Source organism: Doryrhamphus excisus, chromosome 15 (assembly GCF_030265055.1).
Source record: "Doryrhamphus excisus isolate RoL2022-K1 chromosome 15, RoL_Dexc_1.0, whole genome shotgun sequence".
Taxonomy (NCBI): Eukaryota; Metazoa; Chordata; class Actinopteri; order Syngnathiformes; family Syngnathidae; genus Doryrhamphus; species Doryrhamphus excisus.
This window is the reverse complement of record NC_080480.1, coordinates 4,962,942-4,990,777: the sequence shown is the minus strand read 5'-3', so window position 1 is coordinate 4,990,777 and position 27,836 is coordinate 4,962,942. Positions and strand designations below refer to the sequence as shown.

General features: G+C 35.9%; 1 long non-coding RNA gene across 1 annotated transcript in view; it reads right to left on the bottom strand.

Moving 5' to 3' along the window:
• Positions 1-1,337: 1,337 nt before the first annotated feature.
• LOC131103022 (uncharacterized) overlaps positions 1,338-27,836 on the bottom strand; it is a 34,455-nt gene continuing 7,956 nt past the window's right edge. Inside the window, exon 4 of the long non-coding RNA XR_009119535.1 lies at positions 1,338-1,410. This is a non-coding gene — a long non-coding RNA (uncharacterized LOC131103022). The remainder of the gene's footprint in view (positions 1,411-27,836) is intronic.

Sequence of the window (27,836 nt, the reverse complement as noted above, 5' to 3'; positions counted from 1 at the left end):
TACCCAATATGCAAGACTATCCCTATCCCAGCTGTCTTCAGGGCGAGAGGCGGGGTTACACCCTGGACTGGTGGCCAGTCAATCACAGGGCACATATAGACAAACAACCATTCACACTCACATTCATACCTATGGACATTTTGGAGTCGCCAATTAACCTAGCATGTTTTTGGAATGTGGGAGGAAACTGGAGTACCCGGAGAAAACCCACGCATGCACGGGGAGAACATGCAAACTCCACACAGAGATGGCAGAGGGTGGAATTGAACCCTGGTTTCCTAGCTGTGAGGTCTGTGCGCTGAGCGCCGTTCCACTATGCAAGACATAATAAGCAAATAAGACATCCTTGTTTATAGATAGAATATTCTTTTAGTTAGAGCAAAGAAAAACATGCTTTTACATTATTAGAGCCCTCTTAACATTAAATAACACCCCTATAGTCACCATTACACTCCTCCTACCCAATATGCAAGACATAATAAAAGCAAATAAGACATACAGTAAGTAGGATATGGACTATTGTCTTATTAATCTAACATTACTGACACCTAGTTGACCCGTATAGAATACTATATATTTATATTTGGCTTCATCTATAAACATTTTTGTGCTTGTAAATGATAAATATGTTTCTTTAGAGCCCTCTAAACATGAAATAACACCCCTATAGTCACCTTTAAACTCCTCCTAGACTCCTGCTAGACATAATAAAAGCAAAGGGCTGCACGGCGACCGAGTAGTTAGCACGCAGGCCTCACAGCTAGGAGATCCGAGTTCGATTCCACCCTCGGCCATCTCCGCGTGGAGTTTGCATGTTCTCCCCGTGCATGCGTGGGTTTTCTCCGGGTACTCCGGTTTCCTCCCACATTCCAAAAACATGCTAGGTTAATTGGTGACTCCAAATTGTCCATAGGTATGAATGTGAGTGTGAATGGTTGTTTGTCTATATGTGCCCTGTGATTGGCTGGCCACCAGTCCAGGGCGTATCCCAGATGCTTTTTATGACATAATATTTTCTAAAAAAGTGTCTGTAAGTAATGTGCAACTCCTATAATAGTATGCTATATAAAGTATATAGTGATGTCATCAAGTACTGTAATAGTCGGTCTTCTCTTTTATTGATTATGCTGGTGAAATATGGCAATAATAACCTACTTTATATGTATTTCATTCTGTCCCAGCAGCTGAAGTCGCACATTATGTTGTGTTATTATTATGTTACAAGAATTTCAATATATGCTAGCTAAAAATAAATGTTTCATTACCCCAAGAAACTTCATGAAAAATATTACTTGTGTTTGTTTAACTTGGATACAGTGACGTAGATTCTCTTACCGTGGTTCACCCCCCCGCTCACTTTGTCGCCGTTCACGTGAGATGAATCAAACTTGTCTGTGACGCTGCAAAAACCTGAAAAAAAAAATTTGATTTTAGAATAAATGTGGATACTTGGTTGGCTTGATCTGCTGGCTATAATTCAGTACATGTGTTTTTAGACATCTTCATAAAGGACAATGTGTTTTCATTAATAATATATGCATTTCATAACTTAAGCTCCTATATAAAAACACACGATGCTTGCAATTCTATGCACTATTATTGTAAAAATAAGTACAAATAAAATGCTTGAAAGTTTACTTAACTACAGAGAGCTTCCTTAAATGCTATAATTTTACAAGAATAAAGAAAGTTTGAATTTAAAGAAAATAATAATAATTTTACAATAATAGAATTGCAATTTCATGAGGAAAATACATAATATTAGTAGCATTACGTTAAAAAATTAAAGAAAACAAGACATAATATTATAAGAAAAATACAAGAATTTTTTGAAAATTATGTTGCAGAGTAAAATCAAAATATTACAGATCTAAAGTCAGTTGACTAAAATAAAGTCAAAATATTTTGAAAAAAAAGTTGGATTCTAATGAGGGGGGAAAAAAGTCATAATATTGTGATAAACTAACAAAAAAATTAAATTAAAGTATAATTAATGAAACAATTCATGAATATAAAAACATAAATTTAGAAATGAATATATAAAAATGTATTAAATAAGGTAATAAATCAAATTAGTCAATAAAGTCATTTTTTAGCATAAAGTTGAAATATTATAATACGTATATAATACTATAACAAGTTAACAAAACAACAGTAACAATAACTATAATATGATGGGGGGAAAAAAGTCACAATATTATACAAACAAAAAAATACAATAATTTTTGGAAAATTATGTTGCAGAGTAAAGTCAAAATATTACAGAACTGCAGTCATAATTCCCAATATTGAAAGACTTATGGGGGGAAAAAACAGTATTTTTACAAAAATAAAGTAAAAATATTTTGAGAATAAAGTTGGATTATAATGAGGGGAAAAAAGTTGGAATATTGTGAGAAACAATATTAAATTTATTAAATTAAAAAAATGTAATTCAATAGTATAATTAATAAAAAAAAAGTATATAATATATAATAAAATATACAAAACGGATATAAAAAGTATAATTAATGAAACAATTAATGAATATAAAACCATGAATTTAGAAATGAATATATAAAAATGTATTCAATAAAGTAATAAATTAAATTAGTCAATTTTATAATATGATGGGGGGAAAAGTCACAATGTTATTATTATACAAACAGAAGAAAGTTTTGTGAAAAAGTAAAACAAAAAAAGGTCATTTTGTTGTTCGTTGTTGTTAATTAAAGCCATCATTCGTCAAGGACGATGGTTGAGACGTGGTCATTTTACACGAGGCACCTCCGCCTCCATCAGCCTGCTCGTCTGTGCCATAACGAGCCTTTAGGGACGTTCAATATCCTCTCATAGAGTCATTTTACGCCTGCTGTTGCTCAACATGGAAGCCGAAACAATCAATGCGGAGCTAATGAACCTCCACCAGGAGCTCCCGCGCGGCCCAATGGAGGCGCACGTCAAGAGGCCCCAATGCCTCCGAGATCTATTTAAGGGTGCGATATTCCAAGCAGGAAAAGCTCCTCGGTAGCCAGGCCACGCTTTATAGGGGTCAGAACAATTGGGAGAAAAGAACACCCAATCTTTCTACGCCGCGTACGCAGTAAGACTGTCAACACACAGGGGAGAGCGGGACCCCCCCGGGGAGGGGGGGGCGGTCATGGGGCAAGGCAAATGCCAGAGCCTCTCACCTTTTCCCATAAATCCTTACGAGCTACTCTGCTGCTGAATGTTCGCTAGGAAGGTCAGGTGTTTGGCGATCCGATGGGGAAGCCGTAAGGATCCAGAGCGTCTCACCTCCCAACCGGGACCGTGACCCCCCGTCACCTGCGTGTTACCAATAAGGTGTGATACTTGAGAACAATCGTTCCAGTCAAACAAATGCATGGCGGCTTCGTTTCTATGAGCAAGCGGCGAAAAAGAAGAGCTCTCTAAACATGAAATAACACCCCTATAGTCACCTTTACATTCATCCTACCCAATATGTTAGACATAATAAAAGCAAAGGGCTGCACCGCGACCGAGTAGTTAGCACGCAGGCCTACTGGGTACTCCGGGGTACTCCGGTTTCCTCCCACATTCCAAAAACAAAAAGAAGCCATTAAAACGTCTTATTTTGCGGATGAGTACATTCCGCATCTTTTTCAAAGATCAACACTAAACAACTGCAAGTAGCCTTGAACGGGGCCTAGAACCTAGAAATAATAAAAAATAAAAAATAAAAAACTTAAACAATATTAGGAAAGCAGGAAGTGAACAAATGTAACAGTTACTGATTGTAAAAGTACCAGATAGGGGGGTAGGATTTAATAAGCTTTGCTTCTTCCTACTCCTTTTGGACATGTGGAACTGTGAACTGATTATGGGATGCATTCAATTGTAATCTGATGCATGTTCAAATGAAATTAAACCATTACTTTGTAAACAGCAAACCACATCAAATAACCAAATTGATATAAAAAAAGCTACCTAAACCATTAAAAGGTTGGCTCAATGAAATACTTTGGAAAGAACATGCGGACCGTATTTAAACATTTGGCGTGCCGAATGTGGCCCCCGAGCCGTACTTTGCCCACCCCTTTTTTTTAGTGCGTCCTGTAATGAAAAAGGTCGACACCAAATTTGGTGACGATGCATCAAAGTTTTGGGGGAATAGGGTGGAATTTTTTTGCAAAATGGCCGACTTCCTGGTTGTTTTGGAACATTTTTTTGCGCGTCGTGTCATGATTGGCATTGTCACCAAATTTCATGACAGCGAAAGCGCTCACGCCCTAAAAACATAATATATTATTATTATTATTACATTATAATGATCAAAGTACATGTTGGAACCGCTGCTCCCCAGTACTAGCAGCACTCATACAGCCCTAGATCATAACACTGCTTGACCTAATTATCTTGTTCCTCATTTGTGTTGCTATGTAGACAATAATGTTTGTGTTATGTCACTTTCAGTAGGTAATAAATATTCCTTGGAAAATAATGCTACTACCACCATCAAGTATAAGGCAGGACGGTTGGGATATATACGTAAGCATGTATATAAGAACATACTGCTTGTCTTAACGTCAATGCAAGCATGCAAAGCCACTGTTTACAGAGTGTCAGGTGATCAAATAATTACAGGATGCGGCCTTGACTGGAGACTGTTTTCTTGCTATTCTTGGTGGGGAAAAGTGTCCGGAGCAGGGAATGTTATGCCTGCTTGACTTGTACAACGCCACCTTGCCCCCGCAACAGGACAACGCCACGTTTCCACCGAGCGTACGCAAGCTGCCAAGACACATACGTAGGAACATGAACAACAATCTAAGACCATACATACAGGGGTGTCCAAAGTCACATTTAACGCAAAAACTAAAATGTAAAAAAAAAAAAATGCTGTAATTTTACAAGAATAAATAGTAGAAAAAATATAGAAGAAATAATAATTTTACAATAATAGCATTGCAATTTTATGAGTAAAATACGTAATTTTCGGAGCATAAAATTGAAATATTAAAGAAAACAAGACATAATATTATGAGAAACCAAAAATAATACATTTTGGAAAATTATGTTGCAGAAAAAGTTAGAATGTTACAAGAGTAAAGTCAAAATATTACAGAATTAAAATCATAATTCCCAATATTTTGAGAAGAAAGTTGAAAAAGTTGTGAGGGAAAAAAAAAGTATTTTTACAAAAATAAAGTCAATAATATATATATATATATATAAAAGTCAATAACAATAAAGTAAATATTTCAAGAAAAATGTTGGATTCTATTAAGAAAAACAGCAGCAAGTCGTAATATTGTGAGAAACAATATAAATTAAATTAAGCATAATTAATGAAACAATTCAAGAATATAAAAACATACATTTAGAAATAAATATATAAACATTTATTAAATAAAGTAAAACATCAAATTCGTCAGTAAAGTCATTTTAGTAGCTTGAAGTTGAAATATTAAAGAATGTTAAAATTAAATGTTAAAAATATTGAATGAATGTTAAAAATATTAAATGTTAAAAATCTTAAAATAAAAGTATTAAACTATTTGAAATTAATATTAAAATGTTAAAAATATTAAAATAAAAATATTAAACTATTTTAAATTAATATTAAAAATATTAAAATAAGTCATTTTTAAGTCGTAATACAATGAGAGGTAAACAAAACAACAGTAACAATAGCTATAATACGATGGGGAAAAAAAGTCATAATATTATACAAATTATTCTTGCAAAAAAGTATCTTAATATCATAATATTAGACAAATTATCCTGAAGGTTGTTTCAGAAGAAAGTTGCTAAAAAAAAGTATCTTAAAAGGTGAGATGCGGATTTGTCTTGAAATCAATACTATACTATAAATACTATAAATAACTTTTAATCATATCGGAATGTGTTGCTTTACAAAATATCAAAAGTGAAAAATGGGCACCCTTGGCACAGAAGCAGAGGGATGTACAAAAAAAAAAAAACAACAATAAAAAAGGAGGCTGATGTCAGTGTCGCCAGCACGTTTGGCCCGACACCTTACGGGTGACACGGGGTGCCATTTGCAGGCCAGGCCAGGCCAGGCGGGCGATGCTAAGCCACGATAGCGTAGCCACAAAGGACAAAGCCAGCCTTCATGCGGTGTTCATTCAGCCCCGGAGACTACTTCTGGTTTTGTGTGTGTCTGGAAAGGAGAACGTGAGGTGGCCGTGAGACGCCAAGGACCCCAAAAAATGGAGCACGGGTGGTTATTTACAGACTTGACATTTACTGGAGTTTTTTTTTTTTTTTTTTCCCACCGCTGCAGCAACACATTATACGTTTTCTAATATGTCATTCCGGGTGGGTGGGGGGGGGCGAAAAAGTGGGGGTGTTCATGCGTTGTCTTCAACGTGGATGAAGTTACAGTTTTGGGTCAATTCTCTAATGACCAAGACCAAGGCCACAAGCAAGGCAATGCTTTCCTCCATCCTGGACACTGCTAGGGAGGAAATATCGGCTCCTAAATAAAATATCATTTTGTCTGGAGGCTGAGACTGGAGGCCCTAGAAAAACAGATGTTGTCTTGTCATGTTAGTCGCCCCGTCGCCCTTCCATTTATTTATGAAACGGAGCCGTGAAAGCCGTGTTACACACACACACACACACACACACACACACACACACACACACACACACACACACAAAGCGTCTCCTTAATTCACCAGACTGATTTGAGTCCTGCTCTTGAAATGACAATATTCATTAAGGGCTAATTGGAGTTATGCAAACAAAAGATCACGTTCCTGTTTTCTCTGCAAAGTTTAGCCGTACAGTGGCAGGAACGGCGTGCAATTAAATCATGTGATACATGTGATCATGTGATACATTTCACAACAGACGTTCAACAAAACTAAACACGTCCATAACAGTACAGGGAATAGGAATGTCGTTTACAGTGGAGACTGGAGGGTCTGACAACAGGGGAGTACACATTTTTTCCACCGAGGGCCACGTCGCAGATAATCAACTCTACATGGATTTTTCATTTTTCATTTTGTCCTTATATTATAACTTTTTTTATTTTGATTTTCTTTATTATGACTTTTAATATATAAATATTAAAATGAGTTTTCCCACCTCATATTACATATTACTTCATTTTACATAGAACTATTATTTTTATTTGTTCTCAGAAGATGACTTTATTCTACTCCTAATATTTCAACTTCATTTTGATAAAATTCAGATTTTGTTTGTTCCTCACAAGATTACACTTTTTTCTCTGAATATTTTCTCTTAATATTTCAGCTTTATTTTGATCTAATGCAGCCAATTTCTCATAGGATTACAACTTTTTAGTGTTATTATTATGACTTTATTCTCCTAATATTTTGACCATATTATCTTCTATTATTAGAACTTCATTCTACTAATTTCTCCTAATATTTTGACCATATCATCTTATTATTATGACTTTATTCTACTAATATTTTGACCATATTATCTTATTATTATGACTTTATTCTACTAATATTTTGACCATATTAACTTATTATTATGGCTATATTTTATTAATATTTTGACCATATTATCATGTTATTATTATGACTTTATTCTCCTAATATTTAGACCATATTATCTTCTTTTTATGACTTTATTCTCCTAATATTTTGACCATATTATCTTATATTATTATGATGACTTTATTCTCCTAGTATTTTGACCATATTATCTTATTATGACTTTATTCTACAAATGTTTTGACCATATTATTTTCTTATTATTTTGACTTTATTCTCCTTATATATTGACCACATTATCTTCTTATTATTTTGACTTTTGTAAGTAAATACTTTGACTGTATTCTTGTCAAATCAATTGTGGAGTGCTGTTCGGATTCTTAAAAAAAATGCAACTTCGGGAGAGTATTTTTCCAGAAAAATCCTGAACATCTCCAGGGAACTGTGAACTATTCAGAGTGATACCTTGTAAAAACCAAAGAGGAAGACCTACGTATCTCCGCAGCCCCGATTAGACCCATCAAAGCTCTTCCCATAACATTTCTCTTGGTCTCCATCCATCAGAGATATGCCGTGTTTATTGGGAAGTGATGCATACAGGAGGGGGTGGAAGCTACTGGCACAAGAGGAAACAAGCTTTGTGGTGTTGAAATGCCGTCTGAGCGAGTACAGTCGCTCGGCTGTGGCTGCCCACCCGCATCCTGGGTACTGGGAGCTTGATAAGGAGGTTCCATCACACTACAGACTCGACTATCACTTGGCTATAAATAGCTGCGGAGAACAGAGCAGCTCAGACCATTGCATCATTGGAGATGCTCAGGAACACCGGCGTTTCAACTCGTAAGTCAGACTGACTTGAAATTTCTCACACAACTTAAGAAAACACTCATGGTGCACATTTTTGGGGGACGAAGTTTCAGGAAAAAATGTCCGCCATCAACTAAAACTGCCATTTGTCACCACTAGAAAACGTCATGGTAGCATGGCTTCCATTACATTTTGGGCACAATCCACACTGGGTGACCTCACTTACAGTACAGTAATCCCTCGTTTATCACAGTTATGATCAGTGAGTTGATTTTTAAGGATTATTGATTATAAATAGAATATTTTTACAGTTAGGGCAAGGAAAAACATGCTTTGACATTATTAGAGCCCTCTAAACATGAAATAACACCCCTATACATCCTTCTCCCCAATGTTAGACTATTATCTCATCAATGTAACATTACTGACACCTAGTGTCAGTATGCTAAATGCTAAATAAAAAATAAATACGTTTCTTTAGAGCCCTCTAAACATGAAATAACACCCCTATAGTCACCTTTACACTCCTCCTACCCAATATGCTAGACATAATAAAAGCAAATAAGACATACAGGAAGTAGGATATAGATTATTTTCTCATCAATGTAACATTACTGACACCTAGTGACCAGTATAGAATACTATATATTTATATTTAACTTCATCTATAAACATTTTTGTGCTTGTAAATGATAAATATGTTTCTTTAGAGCCCTCTAAACATGAAATAACACCCCTATAGTCACCATTACACTCCTCCAACCCAATATGCTAGACATAATAAAAGCAAAGAGCTGCATGGCGGACGAGTGGTTAGCGCGCAGACCTCACAACTCAGAGACCCGTGTTCAATTCCACCCTCGGCTATCTCTGTGTGGAGTTTGCATGTTCTCCCCGTGCATGCGTGGGTTTTCTCCGGGTACTCTGGTTTCCTCCCACATTCCAAAAACATGCTAGGTTAATTAGCGACTCCAAATTGTCCATAGGTATGAATGTGAGTGTGAATGGTTGTTTGTCTATATGTGCCCTGTGATTGGCTGCCCCCCCCCCCCCCCCCGCCCCACGACCCTCGTGAAGATAAGCGGTAGAAAATGAATTAATGTGCACAAAACATTTTCCATACAAAGTACAAAAATGTGTCTCGCACACAATAAAACTAAAATAAAGTAAAATTATTCCAACAACAAGCATGCTAGGTTAATTAACGACACCAAATTGTCCATAGGTATGAATGTGAGTGTGAATGGTTGTTTGTCTATATGTGCTCTGTGATTGGCTGGACACCCGAAGACAGCTGGGATAGGCTCCAGCACCTCCAGTGACCCTCGTGAGGATGAGTGGTAGAAAATGAATGAATAATAAGCAAATAAGACATACAGGAAGTAGGATATAGACTATTTCCTCATCAATGTAACATTACTGACACCTAGTGACCAGTATAGAATACTATATATTTATATTGACTTTATCTATAAACATTTTTGTGCTTGTAGGTGCTAAATATGTTTCTTGAAACATTATTAAACATATAATAACTACCATGAGTAACAAAAAATAAACATGTTAAGTCGAAACTTTTTCCAAAACAAGTCCCGCATTGGGATGGTCATTACAGCAAATGTCATTCAAAAGCCTACAACTGTTTTTTTTGCGTGAACTACAATTGAGTCAAGCACTTCCTGTTCAATATGACACGACAGCAATTCCCTCCAAATCTTCCGACTCCTTCATTAAGATCCACGTTCATCAAATCCACATTCAGGTTTTCTTGCGATTGCAATTCATTTTAAGAACCGTGAACCAAAATGATTCACAACGAGCCGTCAAGGTCGCCCCTGACACGCAGAGCTCGTGCTGCGCGTAGGGCGCCACAATTAGGGCTGTGCGGAAAGTCACCTTGAGGTGACAGAGGGAGACATTTGACACGCAGAAAACACGTACCATGCAATTAAATCCCTCCCGAGGACCCCCTAGAAGCCATCGGGTCGCTTCCTATGAGGCCATGATTTAGACAGGATAGCTAACGGTATAACGTCCGGTGAGCCGCTTCATTGAGATAAAAGTGTAGCCGAGAGAGTGTCAAACTTTTGGCATCCGCAGAAGGAGCCTCAGTCATGGCGGCGAGCCAGGCCAGACATAAACACACAAATAAAAAGGCAGTTCCTCCCACCCAGGGGTTCAGTTTTTAAGGAAGGCCCACAGTTGGCTGAAAGCACAAAGCGGTCATATAATGCACATAAAGCCTAAAACGTCCGTCAAACGGGCTCAAAGAAGGCACCTTGGGTATGATTCCCTTTCAGCCCAAGCGTAGAAAACTGCATTCACTCAATAATCAAGCTAGCTAAGCAAATAATGACGTTTATGTCTATGAATATATAATATATAATATATATGAATGTCTATGAATATCATGGTGAGGACAGGCAGCACAGATTGGTCACAAATGAGACAAATACACAAAAGAAGTAACACAATCTTTTTTTACACTCTTTTCCACGGCTGCTCCTAAAATGTGGATGTATTAGAGCTCTCTAGGCATGAAATAACACCCCTATAGTCAACTTTACACTCTTATTACCCAAAATAGAAGAGACACAATTACAAAAAATAGGACATATTAGACATAGAAAAGATGCTAGCGATCCTGTAAATAATTATACATTATTAGAGCCCTGTAGACATGAAATAACAGCCCTATAGCCACCTTTACACTCTTATTACCCAATATCGTAGACAAAATTACAGAAAATAGGACATATTATACATATAAGGGATGCTAGCAATCTTATAAGTATACATTATTAGAGCCCTGTAAACATGAAATAACACCCCTAGAGTCACCTTTACACTCTTATTACCCAATACCGTAGACATATAGAAAACCGAAGGCATATTAGACATAAAAAACGCTAGCAATCTTGTAAAAAAGTATACATTATTAGAGCCCTGTAGACATGAAATAACACCCCTAGAGTCACAAATAATAATAGAAAATAAAACATATTAGACATGAAAACCTTTGGCCTCAGGTTTTCTCAGCTCTTGTTCAATGACTAGATAGGACAGCACTAGTCCTGACTGTCTGAGTGTAGGATCCAATAAGAAAAGAGTAAAACCGTTTTTGTATGGGCATGCCTCTACTTTTACAATATAAATACCCCAGATTCGGCACCAACCCCTCGGACTAGAGCTGTCCTACCTAGTCAAACTAGGGTTGACCCACCTAGCCTAGTGTTACCAGTTTCAACTTTGGACTCCCTCTAATAATAATGCTTGTATGCACATGCTTTGTTGCATACGCTGGGGCAAGGAGGGCCTCCAGGAATTTAATACCCCATCCCAGTCAGGAAAGAGCCCACGATAGCCCCCCCAGTGGAGTGGATGTTTGGTTTAAGCCACATGCATTATGCATGTCCCCACACTGTACAAGTACACGCGTGTACTAAAGGCTCCCATCGCCATCACTCCAGTTGACAGATCTGCTTCCAAGGTGCAGCGTTCCCTTAAGGAGACCCGGACTCAACGTAAGACGGGAAATCAATTGTGACACTAATGAGACCGTAGGAAAAAAAGAAAAGCTCCGATATCCAACAAGGATTTTTGGGGATTTTTTTTTTTTATTATTGTCACTGTGTTGCCTTTGAGTGGCGTCAAACAGCAATGGAAGTCATTCCCAAACAGAAGCGCGGGAATGCACTTGTGAAAAAAGTCAATGGAGCATGGAATCTTTCCGGCCGCATGTAGGTACTAAAGAGATTCCCACTCAGCATGAAACATCATTTAGAGTGGGGGTGTTTTTCCAGGGAAGGCCACATCGTTAAAATGGAGGGATGCAACTTTGCCGCTTTGATATTTTGTAAAGCATCACATATATATTACCAATATTTTCATTTTTAAAGAGCAGCTATTTTTTGTCATATGTACATAGTAAAAGCCTACCTGCTAGTAGGAATTACTAATACTTTACAAATATTTTTTTTGCAGTTTTTCCAAATTTTTTCAACTACTAAAACTTTATACAACTTTTTTTCTTAGTAATTTAAATTTATTCTCATAAAAATGACACCAGTTTCTTTCCATTACTGCTGTTGTTTTATTTTTTTCTACTATTGAAAAATTACTATTACTGTCTTGTAATTATAAATTTTATGATTATTATTGTTATTAACTAATATTTTAGTTTTATATTTGCTACATTGTAACTTTTTCTGCGAACTAATTTACAAAAAATTATTGGTTTCATAATATTATGACTTGACAAAAACAGTTTTCTTTAATATCGTCATAATATTAAAATTGCGACTCTTTCTCATCGGATTGCAATTTTTATTTTTTTCTCTTCAGATTTTGACATTGTTATAATAAAAATAATTATTATTATATAATAATTATATTATTTTATTATAATTATTATAGTATTTATAATAATATAATAATATAATAAAAATTATTATACAATAATTATTATAATGTTTTATTATAATTATTGTATTATTTATAATATTAAATAATAATTATAATTATTATAATGTTTTATTATAATTATTATATTATTTATAATATAATCGAATAATATAATGTAATAATTATTGTTTTTATTATAATTATATTATTTATAATATCATACAATTAATAATAGTTATTATTATTATATATATATATTATAACAATAATACTAATTATTATTATAATTACTATAATTATATTATTTAATTACTGCTGATCGTTCCATTTTTTATGTTTTTCTTTTTCTGGTTAAATTATATTATTAGTATTATTATTTTTAGTTATTTATAGTTATTATTAGTAGAATGCCCCCCCCCCCCAAAAAAAAATAATCTTACAGCCTAATATGTCCTCAAAAAGACTGCATTCATCAAAAATTAAAATGCAAAAGTGTACCCTCATAAAAGCATTAAAATTATTGGTCAAGATTCCTCCAATAAAAGTGAGTCTAACTTTATTGCAGTTGCAAAACTAATTACTATTTGTATTGTTCAATGCAAGTTGTGAGGCCACGTCCTGGTGTGAGGTTAAGACCCCCCCCCCCCCATCTCTATTTTAGTAGCGAGCGGGGAGGCTTGGGGGGCTGCAGCAGACAACGTGGCGCTGCAAGCCCCGAGCAGCGTTAAACCCAACTGTGCTGGTCAAGGGGTTTTACACCTGAATGTGAGCGGGCCCGGGGATGTGGGGACCTCGTACGCTACATGGAACCCCCTACAGCGCCTGTCCGAATCTCAGCTGTTCCTGCCTCCAGCGCGCCTGTCAAAACAGGCATCTCATTGGCTGAGACGGCTCCAAGTGAGTTGCGGCTTTGACAGTGATAAATGACCTTGGCCGTCCAATAGGAGTTTGAATCCACAAGACTTACAGTCAGTGTTTGCATAGTGCTAGGGATTATTCATTCATTTTTTTACCGCTTATCCTCACCAGGGTCACAGGGGGGTGCTGGAGCCTATCCCAGCTGTCTTTGGACAAGAGGCGAGGTACACCCTGGACTGGTGGCCAGCCAATCACAGGGCACATATAGACAAACAACCATTCACATTTGGAATTAGTAGATTAAATTTATTCTCATAAAAATGACACTAGTTTCTTTTTACATTTTTGCTGTTTTATTTTTTTCAATTATAAAAACTTTCTTGTAATTTTTCGTTTTCTTGTAATTATAACTTTTGTTATTATTATTATTATTATTATTATTATTAACTAATATTTTAGTTTTATATTTGCTACATTGTAACTTTTTCCGCAAACTAATTCACTAAAATTCTTGGTTTCATAATATTATGAAATATTATGACAAAAAAATGTTTCCGTTAATATCTTGATATTAAAATTGCGACTCTCATCAGATTGCAATTTTTAATTTGTTTATCTTCATATTTTGACATTATATTAATTATTAGTATAATTATTTATTATTATTGTTATTATTATTAAGATAGTTATATTATTTTATTATATTATATTATAATTACAATAATATTGTATATTATTATAATAATAATTCATTATTATTACTATTATTAATGATAATAATAATTATATCATTGTATTATATTATAATTACAATAATATTGTATATTATAATAAAAATAATTATGATTATTATTACTATTATTATCCATAATAATATTAATAAATATATAATTTTATTATATTATAATTATAATAATGTTGTATATAACTATAATAATAATAATAATAATAATTATTATTATTATTATTATTATTATTAATAATCATATTATAAGTATAACAATATTGTATTATTATCATAATAATTGTTAATATTATTATTAATAATAATAATATAATTATATTATTTAATTACTGATGATCATTCCATTTTTTATGTTCTTTTTTTCCTTTTTCTGGTTAAATTATATTTGTAGAATGCCCCCCCCCCCCCCCCCAAAAAAAAATCTTACGGCCTAACATGTCCTCAAAAAGACTGCATTCATCAAAAATTAAAATGCTAAAGTATAGCCTCATAAAAGCATTAAAATTATTGTTGAAGATTCCTCCAATAAAAGTGAGTCTAACTTTATTGCAGTTGCGAAACTGAATGTTGGACGTCTGAATGTTGAGGCCGGCGACACACGCAGATCTTGTCAAAATCAGGAAGACCACGTTGGGTTGATGACAAGGCAGGGGTGGTCAGGAAAAACCTAATGCCTTCCCACAGGGAATGAGGCCCGGCGGGGCGCTCTGGGGGCTTCCTGTTTGGGAGGACAAAGCCACCGTGTATCACCTCACCCATCCCATGTCAAGGCGTATCACCTCCCACCCCCGGGCCCATCCATCCCCACCTTCCGCGGGCACTTTGATTCCCAGCCAAAGCAAACAGTTCAACTGCCGGGCTGCCGCAGTCCTTGTTCCCATGGCGACGGTACACAAGGGTACTGGATCGGCCTTGATGATTCCGATCGGTCGAAGCGGACAAAGACGCCGATTCAGAGATTTTTCATGGAGGTTTTTACTCGCTGAAGACACCAAAACTTATCACGTCCAATCAAGCAGGTGATTTTGAACGCATCCTGGCCGACTGAACAAAGGTGGCACTTGTCAAGGCCGGATGGGACCATTAATAGGGGGTGGGGGGGGCACAACTTGACGTGTAATTACGTCCGTATATGTTGACAGAGTCACGCTGTGACCCCCTCAAGTGTGGAGTGTGTTCCGTGAGAGCACCCCACAGCTCCACGTTCGAGGTGAATATTTGTTTTGTAAATAAAGCTCGGCCCTCACACCTCGCTTGTTTCCTACCGGTCATACGCGCCGTACTGCAATATTATCGACTTCCTGCCAGGTTAGATCAGAGATAGGCATAATAACTTTACGTGAGCGTCACATCGTGAAAAACGAAAGGATGCAAGCGCCGCTTGGATTGAAAAGTTAGGAGTACAGTATACAGTACAGTATGCAGTATATATTTCAAGAAAAAAAACTGCATCTCATCTTTGTGATACAGTGGTCCCTCGCAATATCGCGGTTACAATTATCACTCCCAATAATTAACACATGATCGGTTTACCTTACATTACTTTACCTTAACACTCCATGAAGTCAGTCAAGGCATGAGTAAAAAAAATGTTTTCCTCCCATTCTGTGTGGAAGTGGTAAGTTAGGTGACTATAGGGGTGTTATTTCAGGTCTAATGTTTTTTTTTTAAGAATTTGGAAATTCATAAACAGGTTTTCTATAACTGCTATAAATGAAAAAGGTGAAAAAGTATTAGTATCCTTTTCGCTCTTACTTTTTTTATTTTCCACTTGCGTATACAATCTTTGTAAAAATATTTTTTGTAATTTTCTGACTTTATTCACACAATATTATAACTTTGTGATACAGTGGTCCTTCACAATATCGCGGTTCCAATTATCACTCCCTCGCTATAACATAGTTTTTCAGAAAGGAAATAATTACTACATGATCAGTTTACCTTACATTACTTTACCTTAACACTCCATGAAGTCAGTCACGGCATGTACAAAAAAAAATGTTTTCCTCCCATTCTGTGTGGAAGTGGTAAGTTAGGTGACTATAGGGGTGTTGTTTCAGGTCTAATGTTTTCTTTTTTTTAAGTATTTGGAAATATTTATAAATTTATAAAATAAAATATTTTATAAATTTTCTATAACTGCTATAAATGAAAAAGGTAAAAAGTATTAGTATGAAATTTGGTCATCGCTACTTTTTGCTCTTGCTTTTTTTAGTTTCCACTTGTATATACAATCTTTGTAAAAATATTATTTTTGGAATTTTCTGACTTTATTCCCACAATATTATAACTTGTGATACAGTGGTCCCTTGCAATATTGCGATTCGATTATCACTCCCTCGCTATAACAGTTTTTCAGAAAAGAAATAATTAACACATGATCGGTTTACCTTACATTACTTTACCTTAACACTCCATGAAGTCAGTCACGACATGTACGACATGAATAAAAAAAATGTTTTCCTCCCATTCTGTGTGGAAGTGGTAAGTTAGGTGACTATAGGGGTGTTATTTCAGGTCTACAGGGCACTAATGTTTTTTTTTTAAGTATTTGGAAATTCATAAACAAGTTTTCTATAACTGCTATAAATGAAAAAGGTGAAAAAGTATTAGTATGAAATTTGGTCATTGCTCCTTTTTGCTCTTGCTTTTTTTATTTTCCACTTGCATATACAATTCTTTGTAAAAAATATATTTTTTGTAATTTTCTGACTTTATTCCCATAATATTATAACTTTCCCCTCCAATCTAACAATTGCTTTATTTTGTTTGTTTTTCATAATATTAAATTTTTTTTATAAGATTTTGTCTTTAATATTTCATATTTTCATGCCATTAAAAAAAGATTGTCACGTTTGTGACTTCTTTCTCGTTATATTAATATATCGTTTTTCTCATAAGATTTTGACTTCATTCTTGTAAAATTGTTCCATTTCTGCTGTTGTACAATCTTTGTCAAAAATAATATTTTTATAATTTTTTGAGAGACCTTTCCCCCCCAACCTAACAATTACTTGACTTTTGTTTGTTTCTTATAATATAACAAATTTAAAAAATAAGATTTTTTCTTTAATATTTCATATTTGCTTTGTTTGCTTTTCATATCACAACTTCAAAAATGTCTTCCTGCAACTGAAATGACATTTTTCCTTGTAATGACCCAAAGTTATTGTCGTAAATTTACTACTTTTTTCTCTTGATATTTTGACTTTATTCTTGATTTTTGTTGTTGGGGTTTTGTTTTACGATTACATTTTTAGAGGCCAATAAAGTCAATAAAATCAGCTGTGTGCAACAAATGGCTCCCGATCCGCACTTTGGACACGCCAGGTTTAGCAGGATATTGTTATAAAAAGTACGAATTTTATGATAAAAGCTGTTTGTACAGTCAGAAAAAAAACTTTCCATTTTTTTTGCTGCTAATAAAGAATCAAAATAAGTGTATGGGTTGCACACATTTGCATTCAAAGTAGTAAAACTAATGATAGTCTGGTAAATACTGCTTATCATGAAAAAAACTACCATAGTTATATGACAGTAATATGAGATTTCAGGTGAAATTACGATGGCGCTGACTTGATTGCGTACGTCTTAACTAGAGAATCTGGAGGCTAAAGTGCATATAACAAACCAGAAGGGTTGTGTTGTCGTAAGGCACTATTTATTTCTGTTTTTAATTTGGGAAAATGATTCCCATCTGGTAAAAGGTTATTGTTGTGCTTGTTATAAAAGGCTTTGCCAGAAGACTTGATTAATTGAGTGTGTCTTCGCTGCTGCCTGAGAGCTTTGCCCCCAACGGCCAATTATCATAATCCAAGGGTGTTTATTTTATTCTTTTTCTCCGACGCCTCGGCCGAGCTGCCGGTTTTATGGCACGCGCTCTGGTGACAGGAGATGGTCAGTCGACGGGAGAAACAGTGCGCTATATAATGTCAGTCATCTGAAATGCGGCGGTGACTGAAAGGTGATCGGACCGGGCTAGTCGTGGCTAGTTGTGAATTACTGTCAAGGATAAGGAAAACACTCAAATACTCCAATCACTTTACTTCTGTGTTTAATTCACGTATCGGCTTTTATTTGGGTTTTAGTCTTTCAGTTTCCTGAGGCCACACAGCAAGACGGGTCCATGGACCATCCGCCCATATGAAGGACAGTGGCCAATCATTTTTGGTCCTCCCTTTTGCAGAAAACATCTAATTTCCCCTAATTAGAATCCCAATTCTAATTTGGGAATAATTGATAAATACAAGTCAAATGTACAGCATACAAAAAATTATGCTGTTTTTTCAGTGGAACCTTGGTTAGTGTCATTCTGTGTACTCTAACCAAATTTTTCCACATAAGGAATCAAGTTCATTCATTTTCTACCGCTTATCCTCACAAGGGTCGCAGAGGGTGCTGGAGCCTATCCCAGCTGTTTTGGGGGCGAGAGGCGGGGTACACCCTGGACTGGTGGCCAGCCAATCACAGGGCACATATAGACAAACAACCATTCACACTCACATTCATACCTATGGACAATTTGGAGTCGCTAATTAACCTAGCATGTTTTTGGAATGTGGGAGGAAACCGGAGTACCCGGAGAAAACCCAGAGATGGTCAAGGGTGGAATTGAACTCAGGTCTCCTAGCTGTGAGGCCTGCACGCTAACCACTTGACCACTGTGCAGCCTGGTTTAAGTTACATTCATTATTCATTTTCTATTTCTTTTCCTCAAGGGTCGGAGGGGGTGCTGGAGCCTATCCCAGCTGTCTTCGGGACGAGAGGCGGGGTACACCCTGGACTGGTGGCCAGCCAATCACAGGGCACATATAGACAAACAACCATTCACACTCACATTCATACCTATGGACAATTTGGAGTCGTTAATTAACCTAGCATGTTTTTGGAATGTGGGCGGAAACCGGAGTACCCGGAGAAAACCCAGAGATTGTTGAGGGGAGAATTGAACTCAGGTCTCCTAGCTGTGAGGCCTGCACGCTCACCACTCGACCACCGTTCAGCCTGGTTTAAGTTACATTTATTATTCATTTTCTATTACTTTTCCTCAAGGGTCGGAGGGGGTGCTGGAGCCTATCCCAGCTGTCTTCGGGACGAGAGGCGGGGTACACCCTGGACTGGTGGCCAGCCAATCACAGGGCACATATAGACAAACAACCATTCACACTCACATTCATACCTATGGACAATTTGGAGTCGTTAATTAACCTAGCATGTTTTTGGAATGTGGGAGGAAACCGAAGTACCTGGAGATGGCCGAGGGTGGAATTGAAGTCGGGTCGCCTAGCTGTGAGGCATGCGCACTAACCACTTGTCCACCGTGCAGTCCAAACTGCTACATGTGAAGTGTTCAGAGAGGTTGCATCTAGCATTAGGTAGCCCCTCACTGATGATTTGCTGTCCATCTCTGCCATCACAGAAATGCATCTTTTAAAAAAATTAAAAATAAAAGCATGGTCATTTCCGGCTAATTGAACAGTAGCGCTGCAGGAAATTGAATTTCCTTTCCCGCTCGGCCTGTTGGATAACAGCCTCTTCCAGAGGGCCTGCTCTCTGCTGACCTTTCCTTCCACCTGTTTTCGTCACGGTCTGCCTCGTGTCACTCACCTCGTAAGGCTGACAACACCACAACACCGGGTGTAAATTGCCGCATTCACTGCTCCGTGTGTCCTGGCTAATAATCCCGGGGTGGCTGGCAACGTGCCTGCTCCCGTACACCGGCGCCCCGTGTGACAAGCGCTATCGCTGTGTTCAAGGTCACGACAGCTGCTGCCCCAGCTGTACTTATTAAGCCTATTCTCCAAACACCTTATTTCCCTTTAAAAAGAGAACTTGCAGAATCACTCGCTAGCACAATAAATTGTTTGTTTCTGCACATTCAGGGACAACAATTTGTGTGGGAAAGTGGAGCTTGGAATCAATGCAACCGTTGTAGCGCAAATCATGAGAATGGAAGTGAAACGCAAGCACAACACCAGGACACGTAACACCAAATAAAAGTCTGAAACAGACGGATTGCATCGGCGAGGATATTATTACAGCGATACAGAAGACAACCTCCTCTATTGTACACCGTCAAGTGAAGCCAACCTGTTTGGGTTTTGGTGCTGACCCCCAATTGACAACAAACGGCCACCATAAAGTTCATCGAACAAAAATAACCTTTATCATCCACATATTTTCACCTAGCACAAACTGGAACATTAATATGAAGCTTTGAAGGCCACGTATACGAGCTACAGTCCATCCCAACAAACATCTGTGGGGGGAAAATATTGTGAAATATATCTCTGAATCACATGCTCCATAAATCATGTTGTGTAATTGTCTTTTATTCTAATATGACATAATAAAACAATACGGTCGCCTCTCGCCACTTCGCTACTTCACTATAGGGGTGTTATGTCATGTCTAGATGGCTCTAATAATGTAAAAAGCTATTTAGAAGGCTTCGCAGAGGTTACCCATCATGTTATATTTTACTATAGGGGTGTTATGTCATGTCTAGAGGGCTCTAATGTTAAAAAGCTATTTAGAAGAACGTAAACAGATCCCCCCCCCCCAAAAAAAAATATATATATAATTGTTCTAATACAAAAAATACTATCCAGATAGGCTTCTGTTACCCACCCTATCATCCTGATAGGCTTCTCAGAGGTTACCCATCATGTTATATTTTTTTTTCCTGATAAGTTTCAAGGGTCCCTTCTGGCCTGTAAATAACTTTAAAATAATAATAATAAAGAAAGAAAGAAAGAACTTATAAAGATATTACCTTAGTATGTGACAAAAAAAAAACATTTTTTTTAAATTAAATTATATTAGGAATCCAGGAAGTGAACAAATGTAACAGTTACTGATTGAGCAAAATGGCCGACTTCCTGTTTGTTTTGGAATATGTCCTCTTGAGAATTTTTTTGCGCGTCGTGTCATGATTGGCATTGTCACCAAATTTTGTGACTGCGAACAAAAAAAATATATGCCTGCCAATTTAAGGGCTCAATGACAAACAATGATAATGATAATATAATATGATTAATGAATCCAAAATTAATGTAATTACATATACATATACTATAAAAGTTGTGCTAATATTGGTTTGGTTACATTTCCATTTAAGTCAGACCAGATTAGTGATGCTAACCAAGGTTCTACTGTATTGTCAAAGATTGTGTTTTGCAGAGAATTCTGGAAACACCTTATGCGGAAAATTGTTTTCCAACCCACAACCACTTCCTGGATATGTGACTTGTAGCAAAACCCGATGAATCGTTGTCGGTATCCTGTGTGAAAGTGCTTTTCTGTAGGACGCCAATTTGTAAGTGAAATTTACCGTTAATAATTAGCCAGGAATCGAATGTCAGACTTTACGACACCACCACATTTGAGTTGTTGCCGCTATAAAGGAAGCCATACTCAGGTCTTCGTCATGATGTGTGTTTTTTCTTTTGGTATAAATGGGAAGACAATAAAAAAAGGTTAATGTACAGGAGATGTCTGCTTTTTACGGATGCAGTGGGATTGTCTCCAGTAAGCCTGCCATGGTCCATAAATGTAAATCAGCATGACTCTACAGAGAGAGAAATACACTTTTGGTTTTAGCACAGGCCTCTGCGGGCTTTACTACGACGGCATCTGTCAGGGAAGATGCAACAGGTCAGTGGTCAGACACGGCGGGTGGGCCATGGATCCACCGAGATGAAAAAAAAAGGTTGTAATACGAGTTCACAGATATTGGATTTCAAATGGCACAGGATCAGAAGAAGCACTGGAAAAGTATGAAATCTGTCAGGTACTGCAAAAACTAACGACAACGCCAGTACGCATTTCCATAGACATGATATAATAGCCCTATAGTCACCTTTACACCTACACCTATTACTCAATAGTAGACATAAAAGAAAATAAGACAAAACATAAACCTGTTTGACCTTCTCAATACGCTTTTTAACAGTATTAGAGTTCCCTAGACATGAAATAACACCCCTATAGTCACCTTTACACTCCAATTACTCAATATAGTAAACATTAAACAAAAGATTAAGACAGAAAACCCAAGTAGGACCTTCTAAATATGTTTTTCAACATTGTTAGAGTTCCCTAGTCTTGAAATAACACCCATATAGTCACCTTTACACTGCTATTACCCAATATAGTAGACATAAAAGAAAATAAGACAAAACAAAAACCTGTTTGACCTTCTAAATACGCTTTTAAATTATTAGAGTTCCCTAGACATGAAATAACACCCCTATAGTGAGGCTTTACACTCCTATTACTCAATATAGTAGACATTACAAAAATAAATAAAACAGAAAACCTGTTTAGGACCTTCTTAATACGCTTTAACATTATTAGAGTTCCATAGACATGGAATAACACCCCTATAGTCACCTTTACACTCCTATTACCCAATATAGTAGACATAAAAGAAAATAAGACAAAACAACCTGTTTAACCTTCTAAATACTTGTTTTAAGATTAGAGTTCCCTGGACATGAAATAACACCCCTATAGTCACCTTTACACTCCTATTACTCAATATAGTAAACATAAAAGAAAATAAGTAAGTAAAACAGAAAACCTGTGTAGAACCTTCTAAATACGCGTTTTAACATTGTTAGAGTTCCCTAGTTTTGAAATAACACCCCTATAGTCACCTTTACCCAATATAGTAGACATAAAAGAAAATAAGACATAACAGAAAACCTGTGTAGGACGTTCTAAATACGCCTTTCTACATTGTTACGAGTTCCCTAGTCTTGAAATAACACCCCTATAGTCACCTTTACACTCCTATTACCCAATATAGTAGACATAAAAGAAAATAAGACATAAATAAAACGGAAAACCTGTGTGGGACCTTCTAAATACGCCTTTCTACATTGTTAAGAGTTCCCTAGTCTTGAAATAACACCCCCATTACCAAATATAGTAGACATAAAAGAAAATAAGACATAAATAAAACAGAAAACCTGTGTAGGACGTTCTAAATACGCTTTTTAACATTATTAGAGTTCCCTAGACATGAAATAACACCCCCATAGTCACCTTTACACTCCTATTACTCAATATAGTAGACATAAAAGAAAATAAGACAAAACAAAAACCTGTTTGACCTTATAAATAGGTTTTTTTTTCCCCCATCAGTGTAACATTACTGACACCTTGTGACCAGTGTAGAGTACTACATACCACAATGTGTATTTTGGACATGCATATTTTCCAGAGTGAAGCTGCAAGGGACGACTGACTCCACAAGGTCGGCAAGCTCGTGTCAATTAGGAGTCCTTAAAAAAAAGTGACTTATTTAATGCCTCGTTCAAGTGATAGATTCCACGCGTAAAAGGCGGGTGCGGTAGGCCTTACTTGGTATCACCCAATTATGGATGATGTGATAGTTTGAAGTCCAAGCACTCCAGTTAGTGAGAACAATGCTGCCAATGGCAGATCTGCAACCACTGTAACCTTCAGGTAATGGACTGCAAACAGGAGAGAGATAGACATCATCGAGATAGCATGCACATTTTCTGAGCTGCGGACGCAATAGTCGTTTGGACGATTAAGCGAACGAGGTGCATTTATGTGCTATTAGGAGCATTTTGGAAACAAGCTGATTAAGTTGAAATCTAACCACCCTTGTTTCAATGCAGAGTTAAGAGCCAGTATCGGGACGTAAGAGTGAAATATTCTTGCATCGGATTGGATAACAACACAGCAGATCTGATATATTAAAGCCTATTAGAGCTGGTGAATTTAACAACCTTGTCATTTGTTGAAGGGACGCATGTTATATGCAATGATATGTAGTCTTTACACTGGTCACTAGGAGTCAGTAATGTTACATTGATGAAACAACAGCCACTGCAGGAAGTAAAAAACTCCTACATATTTTGATGTTTGTTGTTTATCAAATGTAATATTTTGATACATGCATATTACAACCTTCAAAATACACATTTTATTAACAATATTAGAACCCTCTAAACATGAGATAACACCCCTATAGTAACATTTACACTCTATAGTGTAACATATTGGGTAACATTTACCCAATATAGTAGACGTAAAAGAAAAGACAAAACATAAAAACTTGTTTGACCTTCTAAATACAGTATCAGAGTTCCCTAGACATGAGATAACACCCCTATAGTCGCCTTTACACTTATATTACTCAATATAGCAGACATAAAAGAAAATAAGAAATAAAACTGAAAACCTGTGCAGGATCTTCTAAATACACCAACATTATTAGAGTTCCCTAGATATGAAACAACACCCCTATAGTTACCTTTACACTCCTATTAGCCAATAAGTTTTATTTTCTTTTATGTCTACTATAATAGAAAACCTGTTTTGGACCTTCTAAATACGCTTTAACAACATTAGAGTTCCCTAGACATGAAATAACACCCCTATAGTCACTTTTACACTCCTATTACTCAATATAGTAGACAAAAGAAAATAAGACATAAATAAAACATAGAAAACCTGTTTAGGACTTTCTAAATATGCTTTTTAAACATTATCAGAGTTCCCTAGACATGAAATAACACCCCTATATTCACATTTACACTCCTGTTACTCAATATAGTAGACATAAAAGAAAATAAGACAAAACATAAAAACCTGTTTGACCTTCTAAATACGCTTTTTAACATTATTAGAGTTCCCTAGACATGAGATAACACCCCTATAGTCACCTTTACACTCATATTACCCAATATAGTGGACATAAGAAAATAAGACAAAGCATAGAAAACCTGTTTCACACCTTCTAAATACACATTTTAACATTATTAGAGTTCCCTGGACATGAGATAACACCCCTATAGTCACCTTTACATTTCTATTACCAATATAGTAGACATAAAAGAAAATAAAACATAACAGAAAACCTGTTTAGGACCTTCTAAATACGCTTTAACATTATCAGAGTTCCCTAGACTAGACAACACCCCTATAGTCACATTTACACTCATATCACTCAATATAGTAGTCATAAAAGAAAATAAGACAAAACATAAAAACCTGTTTGACCTTCTAAATACGCTTTTTAACATTATCAGAGTTCCTTAGACATGAGATAACACCCCTATAGTCTCCTTTACACTCATATTACCCAATATAGTGGACATAAGAAAATAAGACAAAACATAGAAAACCTGTTTCGCACCTTCTAAATACACATTTTAACATTATTAGAGTTCCCTGGACATGAGATAACACCCCTACAGTCACCTTTACACTCATATTACCCAATATAGTAAACTAACGAAAATAAGACAAATAAAACAGAAAACCTGTTTAGGACCATCTAGATATGCTTTTTAACATTATGCAAACAACAAACAACGTGATTTATGGATGAATATGAATAAGATGGTGATACAGTGAAGCTGTGAAATTGTAAGCACAACCCGAGGAGGGATTTGAACGTAAAATGAGATCAATGAGAAAAGCAAACCCGAGGAGTCAAGATATGTTTTTTTTTGTCATGTCACAGTAGAGAAAATATGAACATCTCTCAAATCAAGCAGCAAAGTTAGCTTGGATTGAATTCAGATGCAGGAAGCAGATGTCCTTCCTTTGCTCCCCATGCGGGACCGCATAAGACCATAAACACCTCCCATACAGTAGCACGTGTTGGCCCAAACGTCCCAATATCTTTAATTCCACGCTCAAATGTTGCCTTCCCCCGTTGGCTCCCAAAGTCAGACGGGGGCCACGCGAAGCTTTTAGTTGTAAATTGCCAAGAACAGTGTCAAACTGCCCCCCCAACACCCCCCCTCCCTTGCTGAAACCATGTGGTTTTGAACACGCCGTGTTTTTGGAATGGCTTCCAGCTGCTCCTCGGCCACTAATGGCACCTTAGGCCCACAGTGCTGTTTTATCACTGGCCAACTTTCAGCCTCCCTCTTGCCCGCTAGAAGCTAAGGAGGTTTTCAACTACTGTTAAACAAATGATTTTAAGTCCATAATATGAGCAATAAAAAAAAAAGAAAAAGACAACCCGCTGGATTGTGTTCATGCACACCAGGGGCGTCCAAACTTTCCAGCGAGGGCCACATAGTGAAAAACAAAAGGATGCAACTTTTCCGCTTTGATATTTTGTAAAGCAGCACATGTGGAGATGCTGAGAAGTTGTGTGGCGTTCAAGAAAAAAACTGCATCTCAACTTTGTGTTGTGGGTGAAAAGACTACATTGAAAAATACATTTTTGTTATTTTAACTTTCTTAAAAAATCTTCTGAAATGTAATTTTTTGTAGTATTTTATTTTTAAAATAAATATATATGTAAAAGTTAGAATATATATATATATATATATATATATATAAATAGAAAAATATATATGTAAAAGTTAGAATATATCTATTTTATATATATATATAAAAATATAAATAGAAAAATATATATATGTAAAAGTTAGAATATATCTATTGTATATATATATAAAAATATAAATAGAATATATATATATATATATATATATATATATATATATATATATATATATATATATATATATATATACATATATATATTTCAAAATAATAAATAAGTCAAAATATGTAGTTAAAAAAAGATAATATAACAAGAAGCAAACAAAGTTGTAGGGAAATTTAGGACATTTATTTTGGGGAAAAGTTAAAGTTAAAAGAATATATCTATTTTATATATATATATAAATAGAAAAAATATATATACACACACTAATTATATACTATAACCATATTATAATTATATACTTGTATATATACACTATATACTTACTAACTACATATTTTGACTTTATTCTTTTGAAAAAAAACTTCAACAATTACAACTTTACTTTGTTTGCTTTTTGTAATATCTTTTTTTTTTTTTTTTACTAACTACATATTTTGACTGGATTTATTTATTTATTATTTTGAAAATGTTTCTTGCCCAACTTTTTCAACTTCCTACAATCTAACTTTTTCTGTTTTTCTGTTTTGTTTGCTTCTCGTGATTTTTTTTACTTGTATACTTCAATTTGATGTTACTAAAATGTCTTAAAATAGTCTAAAAAGTTATGTCTTTTTTAAAATTTGACTTTATGCTCGTAAAAATTATTGCTGATTTTTTTTTTTTTTTACTTTTTTGGTCATTAAATTTGGTGTATTATGCAGCAGCTGAAGGCCGCAAATGGCCATCAGGCCATGCTTGGATGGACATTAGAAAAAAACCCATAAAGTGAATTTCACACCAATAAGTACATATTGAGTAGCGCAAACATTGATCAGCTATTAAAGGCTAAAACAAAAAAAGTGTGTCAAACTTCAAGAACCTTTGTGGAGCTTTTCCACGGCTATCATGAAAATCATCTTAGAGTAGGGAGTACCACTGATAACCTCCAACCCCTCACGCCTGTCAATCATGGAAGCGCTCCAAAGTGGATAAGCGTGAGTGCGTGGGTGGGCATGACATGATTGAACGGGAAGATTATTGCTTGGGAAAAATGGATTTTGATTGGTTCAGCAATGCCCTGGGAAATATAGTTTGATAGCACAGTGTGCTACGTTTGTTCTAGTGTGTG